Source organism: Sycon ciliatum, chromosome 2, assembly GCF_964019385.1.
Source record: "Sycon ciliatum chromosome 2, ocSycCili1.1, whole genome shotgun sequence".
Classification (NCBI taxonomy): Eukaryota; Metazoa; Porifera; class Calcarea; order Leucosolenida; family Sycettidae; genus Sycon; species Sycon ciliatum.
The window spans coordinates 14,792,574-14,802,726 of record NC_088644.1 but is presented as its reverse complement, the minus strand read 5'-3'; the positions used below and the strand labels follow the sequence as shown (position 1 = coordinate 14,802,726).

Sequence of the window (10,153 nt, the reverse complement as noted above, 5' to 3'; positions counted from 1 at the left end):
CTTTGTGCATGATACCTATTCTAATTGATAAACACTACCCTCATGTTTCGTTTCATGCGCAACGGACGAAGCGAAGTGTCTTTTTTCGTCCACGAAAGAAAGGTAAGGAAATTGTCGTCTTCGCGACACCCTTCGGATTATTTAGTGGGGCATTGTGGGCCAAGGGTATTTTTTCTTTTTCTTTACAACTGTCCCCAGGTACTGAGACGGCGCTGATATCCTAGGAGTTCTGTTGGTGCAAAATGCCAGGTTACTGACTTATGGCGAGGTTTTGTCCACCCAAAAATATGGGAGATTTCTTGGATAACATACACACATAATACAGTGAATGGTATTGCAGTGGGCATCCAAAACGGTTGAACCAAACAAATATGGTATGATACCTAGAGGCTAGGCACACAAAAATCACTCAGGAATTGGACGCAAGTTCCGGGGCCTTGGTGCGTCATTACACCCGGACATTGAATGTTTGCCGGCGCACGGCTTTTGCTTCACCACTTCATACAAGTTTACGCACTCACTCAATTCGAAAGACTGGAACGAGACCAAACCGAATGTGACAACTAAGAGCGAGTTGTGCATTTGTTGGAACACCGTTCGGGCATTGCGAGAAGGATATCAGCAGGATCCAACAATGGCAGCAACAGCACCAGGTGATGATGGAGTACCAAGGAGCTTGTATCATGCACATTACAGTGAGCAACAAGAGAAACCGTACTGTGGTACGTGAGACCAGAGCCTGGGCAGGATGATCGACACTGTACACTGTGCTACAGCGCCTCAATTGTGCGGGAGAAAACAAACAGACCAGCAAGCACAGATCATGAACTGGTGCACAACATTGACAAAGCACAAACCGCACAGCAAAGTTACAGGGCATAGCCGAGCGTTTTGTTGCCAATGAATTGCTTGAGAAGGGAGCAGTATTCCTTGTAACATTGCATGGAGTATACGAGAACGCAGAGTCAGAACCAGGCGTAACAAGGCAAGACGGCTACTGTACAGGGGACAGGCTTGACGATCACTTGCATACTCGCAATTTTGGTACAACCAGGAAAGTTAGGCATCACGTCATACCGAAGTGGCTTCGACACGCTACATTGCATTCATAGCTGTACGGTGAACCTGTTACACGAGCTTCTGTGAAACAGACAGCATGCCAATGACCTGCAAGCACCAACAAACGCAGCCGGTAAAACAAACGCTACATAACTGCCCAACATAAACTTGTACATGCTGATGAGAAGCAAGAATGTGCTTGATGTTGGAAGTTATGCTCGCATATTCAAAAACATGCACGGAAAAACATCAATGACATTGTTCACGAATACAACAGATACATCATACAGGGAGAGTAAGTAATCCTTCCTCCGTTTTGTATACGCGCACGCGCGCGCGCGTGGTAGATAAATCCGTTTGGCATGACTTTCGGTCGAGGTTGCGTTCACCGTAGAGATAGGTGAACTCGAAGTCAACACCTCTCACTTTCGCTCTACTGCCCCTTTGGGGCCGATGCGATCCTTGTGCCAAGTTGTGGTAGTGGCTCAACAGAACAGGACAGGTGTGTGTGTGTGCGCGCGTGCGCGCGCATGTGTGTGTGCGCGCGTGCACGCGCATGTGTGTGTGTGTGTGCGTGTGTGTATGTGTAAGTGTGGTTTCTGAACTTTTCTTACAATCGTATAAGTTTCATTTTTTTCGTGAAAACCCAGCTACACTGTGACCGGTACAATCGTAAGTCGTTTATCTGGCGGTCAGTCACATGGCATGTCGGGTATCCAACAGCAACGCACTGACAGCCTATAGACCTTATATTTAGTATTTATAGTCCTACTTCAAGTAAATGTAGACAGTCAGCATCATGAAAGTTGCCATTACGTAGAGTTAAATACAAGCCAGTCTCTAGAGATGAGCACGACTGTCTCAGGGTAATACTAGTGATAAATACAGGTACTTCGAAGTACTGTCTTTTTGATCTGTTAACACAAGATGGCTTTGTAGCTTCAGTCGTCCAGAATATTCATTTTATTCCGCGGTTGCCGCATAATTGACACGCAACTGTACTTGTGCAAGTCTCCAAACGCTACATAATTGGCCGACATTTACTTGTCCACGGTGATGAGAAGCACGGCTCCTAATTTTTAAATCATGAAAGGATTACATACGCAGGTACATCCACACAATGTGCACTATCCTTAAGTCGTGCGCAAATATTCAAAATCATTCACCGAACACAGAGAGGCGCACATACCGTAAAGTACCGCGAGAGCGCCCCACCTATATTTTGCCGCGACAGATTTTACAGCCAGGGAAAGGAAAATCGTATGGCAGAGTGCAACGAAGTTCGTACGGTGTGAGCAACTAACTTAGTGTACTAAGGTCAGTGCAGGCGCGTGCACCGTATGAGTTTTTTGGTGTCTGGAAACCACCTTTTTTCGGGCAATCTTTCCAAAGGAAAAGCGTGCCTATGCTCGTACTGGATTGGTTATCCTGCATACACGTCAATCGACGGGCAGTTTACAGTACAGTGACTATGTCCTTATTTCGAAGTGAGAGAGAGTTGCTTTGCATGCAGTTCAAAATACATTATTCTCTTTTTCTTCAGTGGAGAGTAGCCACAGAGAGATCGATCTCTAGCTCTGGTTCGCTCCTGGATTGGCGATGCCGTTCAAGAAATCCGTTTTGTCTCAAAATTTGAGTCAAGCACGCGCGATGCAAGTCAGTTCAAGGATATAATTGACGATATCTCCTTCCAAACTGTTGACTCAAATCAAGATGACAGCCTTTCGTTCTCGCTCATGTGTGCAGCAGAGATGTTCGTCAAAAACGTTGTCGACTGGAAGACGTAAAAATGTGCGTCCATGATCCACTTGCGCTGCTTCATAACGAAGCGCTGCTCCGGCCGCGACTCAAGGACGCGAGGCTTCGCTTTTCTCCCGCGAGCTTCCATCGAAGCAAAGTCCATAACTCTTTATTGAAATCATGTGGAACATTGCCAATACATGCCGAAAACTTCGTCATAAGAACAGAAAGAAAGATACGTCGAATGTAAGCAGTGTTTTGATGAAACAAACATGCCTGCATGGAGTGGACCACTACTTGTACTTGTAGTGAAGTACCATAGACATAGTGTTCTACTTATAGACTTCAGTGTATACATGTCGCCTGGGCGGCTAGGCCTATCAAACTGTTACGGGTTCAATATGACAAACATGTATATGAGTACATTTACTTTTTGAAGTTGTTGTTGTTGTAGAAGTTTATTTAACGTCGCACCACAAACAGGCGATCTCGCCTCCTTTGATACATGTGGACGACCTGCTGGTATGTAAAAGGCAACCCGTAACCGTTTTATCCTGCTACCAGTTATACATGTACCAAAATTTCCATGTAACATCGTCCCCTCCCTCCATTCCTCATTACTCTTATTTCTGTCCTTTCTACCCCTGTACCTGGTGCCCTTTCAGACGCGTTTGTGCTGGCATGATCTGATGATAGCATTAGCAGTGGGACGAGCCCCGCATTTCATCGGCACCAGTGTTCATTGGTGCCCTGCACCCCTGATCTTGAGTCCCCCCCCCCCCCTAGCCTCCTCCCTAGCCCTCGCCGTTATCTCCGACGGGATGTTCGGGGGATGCGCATGTGCACAAATACATAAATAAGTGGGCCTCCAGAAAAAAATGACCAACTCTAGAAACCCCCCTTTCAAGACTCGGTGCACGCCACTGGTCACACTAAGCAGGTTTTTGTGTGGAGCTAGTGTCCGCTCGAAGGTACGGATTGTCTGCAGAACGTGCAATATGTGTACAAAGTTCGTGTCATATAACCTACAGACAGGAGACCACCTCCACAATACGACCCCGAAAGGACGAGATGGTGGGGCGCTCTGGCGGTACTTTACGGTACATGTAAATACGAAGGAACCACATGCGCAGCAAGGAGATTAGTCATTACTTTACTTATGAGTTGATGGATAGAAGTTTCCTTTCAGCTGACCATTACCACTCATGAAAGCAATAGTGAGTGCTGTTGTTCTGATTCACAGGTATATATTCGGCCCTTAGCGCAATGTGTTTTCGAAGCTAGGCACACGATTTGCATGAGGAAATCATGCAAAGATGTGGCATAAGGCCCTACAAACATGACCTAGGTAAAGGGATGCCATTATTTGCATTTGCAGTACTTTGGCATAGGATAATTTGTGGATGATTGTGTTGATCAATTTCACATAATTTCACGACAGGTCATAGTTTATTTAGTGGGGTGTTGTGGGCCAAGGATCTACGACCATCTCTTTTGCATTTCGAACAAGTAGACACTTTCAACAATTCATACAAAAAATGCCTTCAGTGCAAAACATACCGTTCGGACACACCAGGCAGTCCTTTCCAGCCTTGATTTTCAAGTACAGACGTATCCACGATGACCTTCGAGTGAACTGCGGCTTGGAACACTTTGAATACGAACCACACACTCAAACTAACTAGACCACCGCATAGCTAGTGTATTCACGGAGCCAAAGAAGTCTCCTTCTGCCCCCACAGGGTCTTGGTTAGTTCTCTAGAAGGGACGAGAGCCATACCTAAATTCAATAAATTCTCCAATTCCAAAAGCCTCAAATGAAGGCGTCTTGGTGACTTCGTTTCCCGCGGTTGCAAATAAAATCTGCCCTTGAGTACCCCTTGGCGCACGGACTGTTAATAGGGCTTTCAAACGCAAGATAATAACGTGAAGCAACTTGGAAGAATGGGTATGAATGCTAAGTGTATGGGGGAATGCATGTAGGACGATAGTGTGGGTTCGAATCCCAGGATTTGCCTGGGAATAAAATAGGAAAAATCGAAAAATTTATAACATCCTATGCTTTTTTGCCGTCAGATACGGATAGCGCCAGGCGTGACACAAACAAACAAACAAACACACAAACACACAAATACCAAACGAGAGAGCTTGGAAGCTCAGGGCCCTGCGCTATGCTTTGTTGCCTAGCTCATCGTGCATGTTGTTAGAACTGATGGAAAAGTTTTTTTCCTTTGATTAGCTACATCATTGTATTGCAAAAACGTTTCAATGAGTTACTGAAGTAACGTCTTCTGCATAGCTATGGGACCGGCGCTGACTCTGCCGATCACGGGCGTTCTGGAGTCGACGGGATGTCTGTCGTGCCGTTTCCTGCGACCGGCGCTGACTCTGCCGATCACGGGCGTTCGTCTTATTCTTATTATTATACTGTCGGCAACTAACATCCATTCTAATTGCATTTACTCGTCTCCCTACTTCGTATTTCTTTCCAGAAAATCTCCCCATACAGCAGGGAGTCGTTTACATAATATGACTCCCTGCTATACATCTACATGACTGTATACACGTTATAATTATTATGCTATCGGCCTACATGCGATTCCCGGGCTGTTCGACAGGCGGCCCAGCCAGCCTGCTAGTGGGATCTCGGCCTCGCACACAAATCCACACAAAATGTTACTGCGCTGAATGCATTCCCCGATACACTTCGCATAATATACTCATTCTCTTGATGGTACCGTACACTTGATGGTACGGGACAGGTACGGGATAGCGCCAGGCATGCCGATGGCACAAACAAACAAAAATATTGTGGCCACCTGTCTTTGTTGGTACGGTACGGTACGGGACAGATACAGGATAGCGCCAGGCGTGACACAAACAAACAAACAAACAAACAAACAAACACCAAATTAAAGCTGTGTGGACCCTGGCTAGCGCCAGACGTTACTGAAGTAAGGTCTTCTGCATAGCTACGGGAATAAATATTACAAATTACTGGAGGCAAAGAGAACCAAATCTGGATGAAGAATTAGCAGTTATTAGAACACGAGCTTCATGTTGGCCTTGAAATCCTTTAGCGTACAAGACGATTTTACTGATAGAGGCAGGGCCAGCCAGAGAGAATAGGCAGCGAAAAACGGAGATCTGGTATAAGCTGAGGTTCGGGCTTTAGGTAAAGTGCAGGGATTGCGCGTAGGACGAGTGGGAAGAAACCAGTTATATTTACGCAAGTGTGGCGGGGCTTTGTCGAGATGAATAGAATGAACAACAATACACAGTTTTCGATCCGCTTGACTAGAGATAGGGAAGGTGTTAAACATATCATACAGCTCGGCAGAAGGAAAGTATGATGGTTTGCGGAAAAGGACTTTGAGTATCCTCTTATTGTGGACTTCCAGGGTACTCATTAACGATTTGCTTAGTAGGGATGACCAGGCGGTTGAGCAATAGAGAAAAATGGGGAGAATATAGCAATGATAAAAAAGGCGAATGCATTCAAGCGGTAGGTGGGAGCAGTGAGACACGAGGTGGCCAACAGCTTTACTGACTTTGCTACAGATATAGTCGACATGTCTACTAAACGATAAGTCTGAGTCAATGACCAAACCAAGATGTTTGTGTTGTTTTACCACTGTGAGGTCTGAGAGGGATCCGGGAAGAGTGAATGCATAGGTTGGCTCTGAGTTCGGCAGGAATAATATCTCAGTCTTGGCGATATTAGGTCTTAGTCTCCAGGTAGTCATCCACTGATGGACTTCGTTGATACCGCGCTGGAGACTGTCTCGCAGCCTGTCTAGACCCTCATTGAACCGGAGCAGTGCAGTATCGTCAGCAAATAAGGACACACCTTCAACATGACTGGGAAGATCATTTATATACACTAGGAAAAGGAGGGGCCCTAGGATGGATCCCTGGGGCACTCCGGACAGAACAGGTGAAGCATCTGAGAGAAGTCCACCTACAAAGACAACTTGCGTTCTGTCGGATAGGTAGTCTGTAATCCACTCAAGCTCTGAGTCACACACACCGAAAACTTTGGAGATTTTAGCAAGTAATGCACGGTGCCACACGGTGTCGAAAGCTTTCTCCAGGTCGAAAAAGCACATGGCAACTTTCCGCCCCATATGGCGATGGTCGGCAATGTTTTGGATCAGCTTGGTGAGCTGTAGAACGGTCGAGTCACCACGACGAAACCCAGATTGCGCGGGATCCAGAGCAGGAGAAATATGATTATATAATTGATTGAAGAAGAGCCGTTCACAAAGTTTGGAAATACAGGATAGGAGGGAAATTGGGCGATAGTTACTAGCTTGAGATTTGCTGCCTTTGCACTTGTAAATAGGCACAATTTTAGCCAGTTTCCAGTCAGTAGGGAACTTGCCTGTGGTAAAGGAGAGGTTAACTTAAATAGGCGGCTAAGTGGAAAAGAAATCGCAGGAGCTAGCTTCTTTATCATATTGTTCGTGATACCGTCTAGCCCTGGCGCTTTCCCAGATTTCAGGTTTGAGATGGCTTTACGAACATCTGCTGAAGTGATATGAACGCGGGTGAATTGGCGAGTAAGACGAGTGTCATATTAGAGAGGGGGTATTACTAAACGTGGGTCATCAGGCACTGCGACAGAGGTAAACTGCTTGTTGAGGATGGTTGCTTTTTGGAAGCTGTCAGACACCAGCAGCCCATCAGGGCTTTCAATGTCAGGGATGCCAGGTTTTACTTTGTGCGATCGCTGACTGCGGACAAACTGGTGAAGCGTAGTGCTGCCTGAGGTAAGTGTTGTTTTGATTGAACGAATGTACTGGCGGTGGCACCAGCGGGAGAGATGCCTCACCTGGTTCCGCTGTGCCTTATATGCTGATAGGTTGTAGTCCGTAGGGAATTTTTTGGAGAGGCTGAATAGGTCACGCTTCAACTTGATAGCCTTGCATAGTTCAGTGGAAACCCATGGATGATATTTGCGCGTAGACCCTGGGGTTGAGGGAGTTCGATTTGGTTTGCGGGAGCTATGAAGGGGAACATACTTGGACAGCACAGTCTGCAGGACACTGCCAGTGCAGGTTACTAAGTGCACTGTCCACGTCTGAGGATATTAATGAGTTCCAAGGTACTGAGTCTAAGTCTGCATTGACCGCCTCCCACACAGCAGGTGTGACGTGTCGGAGATCGAAAGACATAGGGTTAGGCTCCTGAGCTTGAGACGTTGTTTCGCGGGGAGACTGAGGCAGGGGGATGTCGAACTGGCAGTACACAATGGCATGGTCTGAGGCGCCCAGAGGGCAGTCAGTTTCGACGCAAGACGAGAGATTGGCACGGTTACTAAACACCAAATCCAAGCAGGCTTTGACACCAGAGGGTGACGTGTATGTACATGTGTTGACGAGTTTGTGAAGACCAAATGGACTGAGCGTGCGATACAATTCAGCACCGGCAGTATTGGTGGAATCTGTCGAACACCATGACGTGTGCTTGCTGTTAAAATCACCTGTCAAGATAACGTGAGAAGATGAAAGAGGAAGAGTAATGAGTACGTCTTCGAGAGTCTGGCAGTACCTTGCTATATCTGTTGGCTTAGCAGAAGGTGGACGATAACTGCAGCAGAGGAGGATCGGCTCAGCTGCAGCCGGATACGGCTGCAGTTGAACCCAAACGGCTTCGCACCCATCGCGAGCTAGATCGAGACGCATGGCAACAGACTTAAACTTATTCTGTCGAACAAGGATAGCGACACCACCATAACCTCTTGCACTTGTCCCGGACGTATTCTCTGCAGGGGGCCTGTCCCTCCGGAAGGTGTCATAACGCGTAATATTAAGTGCAATATTCGGGTCGAGCCAGATTTCAGTTAGGCAGATTATGTCAGGCTGCCACTCTTCAGCAACAATAGTAAGCTCTGTACACTTATTCACTACAGAACGACAGTTTGTTGATAGGAGTGTGAGCTGGGGTGGTGTAGAATGCTGGTGAGTGGGAAGGGAGTGTCTGGTAGGAAAGAATGGGTGTGCGTGTGGGTTCAGTGAGGAAGGTGGGTATGGGTCCAATTGCATGGTTTAGTTACTAGCAGACTGATCCAAGGTTATGCTGTCAGATGCAAATCTCCATTCCCTGATGGAAACTTTGCTTGGCCAGAAATCTTCTTCGAGAACCTGGTCAGCATGCTCAGCCGGAACGACAAGGTGAGCATAAGCAGTACCAAAGTACTTGGACTCCGAAATTGAGCAACTGAGGACGTCAACTGCTTTCTTTTTGCACCACTCCCTGATAGAGTCAGCCTCACACCCAGGATCGACATTTCCGAGGTAGAAGCACTTCCGCTTGATCCTTTCTGCCCCCTGGAGGCTGCCTCGCTTACTGGACATCGGCTTTTTGTACTGTGATGTAATAGAACGCTGCAGTGCGGGAGCACGAGTCATGTGTCGGCGTGGAGGATACTGCCAACCATTACGGTCAGTGTCACCAGGAGTGCCAGAGCTGGTCATTCGCGCGCCATGTTTGGGTGCGGTAGGTGCGTACTGGGAACCTACTTGTACAATGGGCTCTGTAGAGGATGCGCCAGGAATGGTAGAAGTGTACATATTTGGACCTACTTGTACATTGGGCTCTGTAGTAGATGCACGTGAAAGGGTGGCAGCGTACGTATTCGGTTGGTACCGAGTGGTTAGTGGCACTCCCGGGGCTCGCACTTGCTGACTTTTGAGCTCCCCCATCTCTTCCCGCAATCGTGACAATTGGGCTTCGAAGTTTTCTTGCGAAGACTTACTTGTTTCAATCACATTTCGTAGTTGTGAAATCTCATTTGAAAGTGCTCGGACTACGTCTAACAGTTCTGATACAATTGGTACCATACCGGTTTCAGATGGCGCTCCTCTGGCTGGTGCGCTGGCTACCTGGCCCTGCTTACGGAGAGCGAACACGAGGTCCGCCCTGGATAGGTCGTCCCATCCTGGAATTCGGGCGTCCTTGGCTACCTGCTGCAACACATTGAACTCGATCAGGGCTAGGTCTAGGGTTGAGTCAGCCATAGCTGTGCTTCCTTGGTCAGTGCTCGACAAACAAAACAAAAGTAAGGAGCCGATTGGTGGAGCAACAAAATTTGTTTCCACCTACTACCACACCAAAAAAGGAATGCCATGGATATATCCGGAAAATGCGAAAAATTTTCAAAAAGACCTACGGAGGACCAACGTAGGAAATCCATAGAGAAATTTACGTATGAAAGTTGCCCTCGATCCCCGGCGCGTACAACATCCGGATTTTCATCCGTAATAACGTAGAGCAAAACCTCCCCACAGTCTATTTAGAAAAAGATGATATCCTAGCTTTTGGCCATAAATGGGTCAAATTTTGAGTTTTC

The 10,153-nt window shown here is 47.0% G+C and overlaps 1 long non-coding RNA gene across 1 annotated transcript; it reads right to left on the bottom strand.

Moving 5' to 3' along the window:
* Nucleotides 1-461: 461 nt before the first annotated feature.
* LOC135810745 (uncharacterized) lies at nucleotides 462-4,680 on the bottom strand. The gene is made up of 2 exons (XR_010552361.1): nucleotides 4,360-4,680; nucleotides 462-1,167 (listed from the first exon to the last, which is right to left on the bottom strand). It is a non-coding gene; the product is annotated as an uncharacterized LOC135810745 (long non-coding RNA).
* Between the last annotated feature and the right edge of the window lie 5,473 nt (nucleotides 4,681-10,153).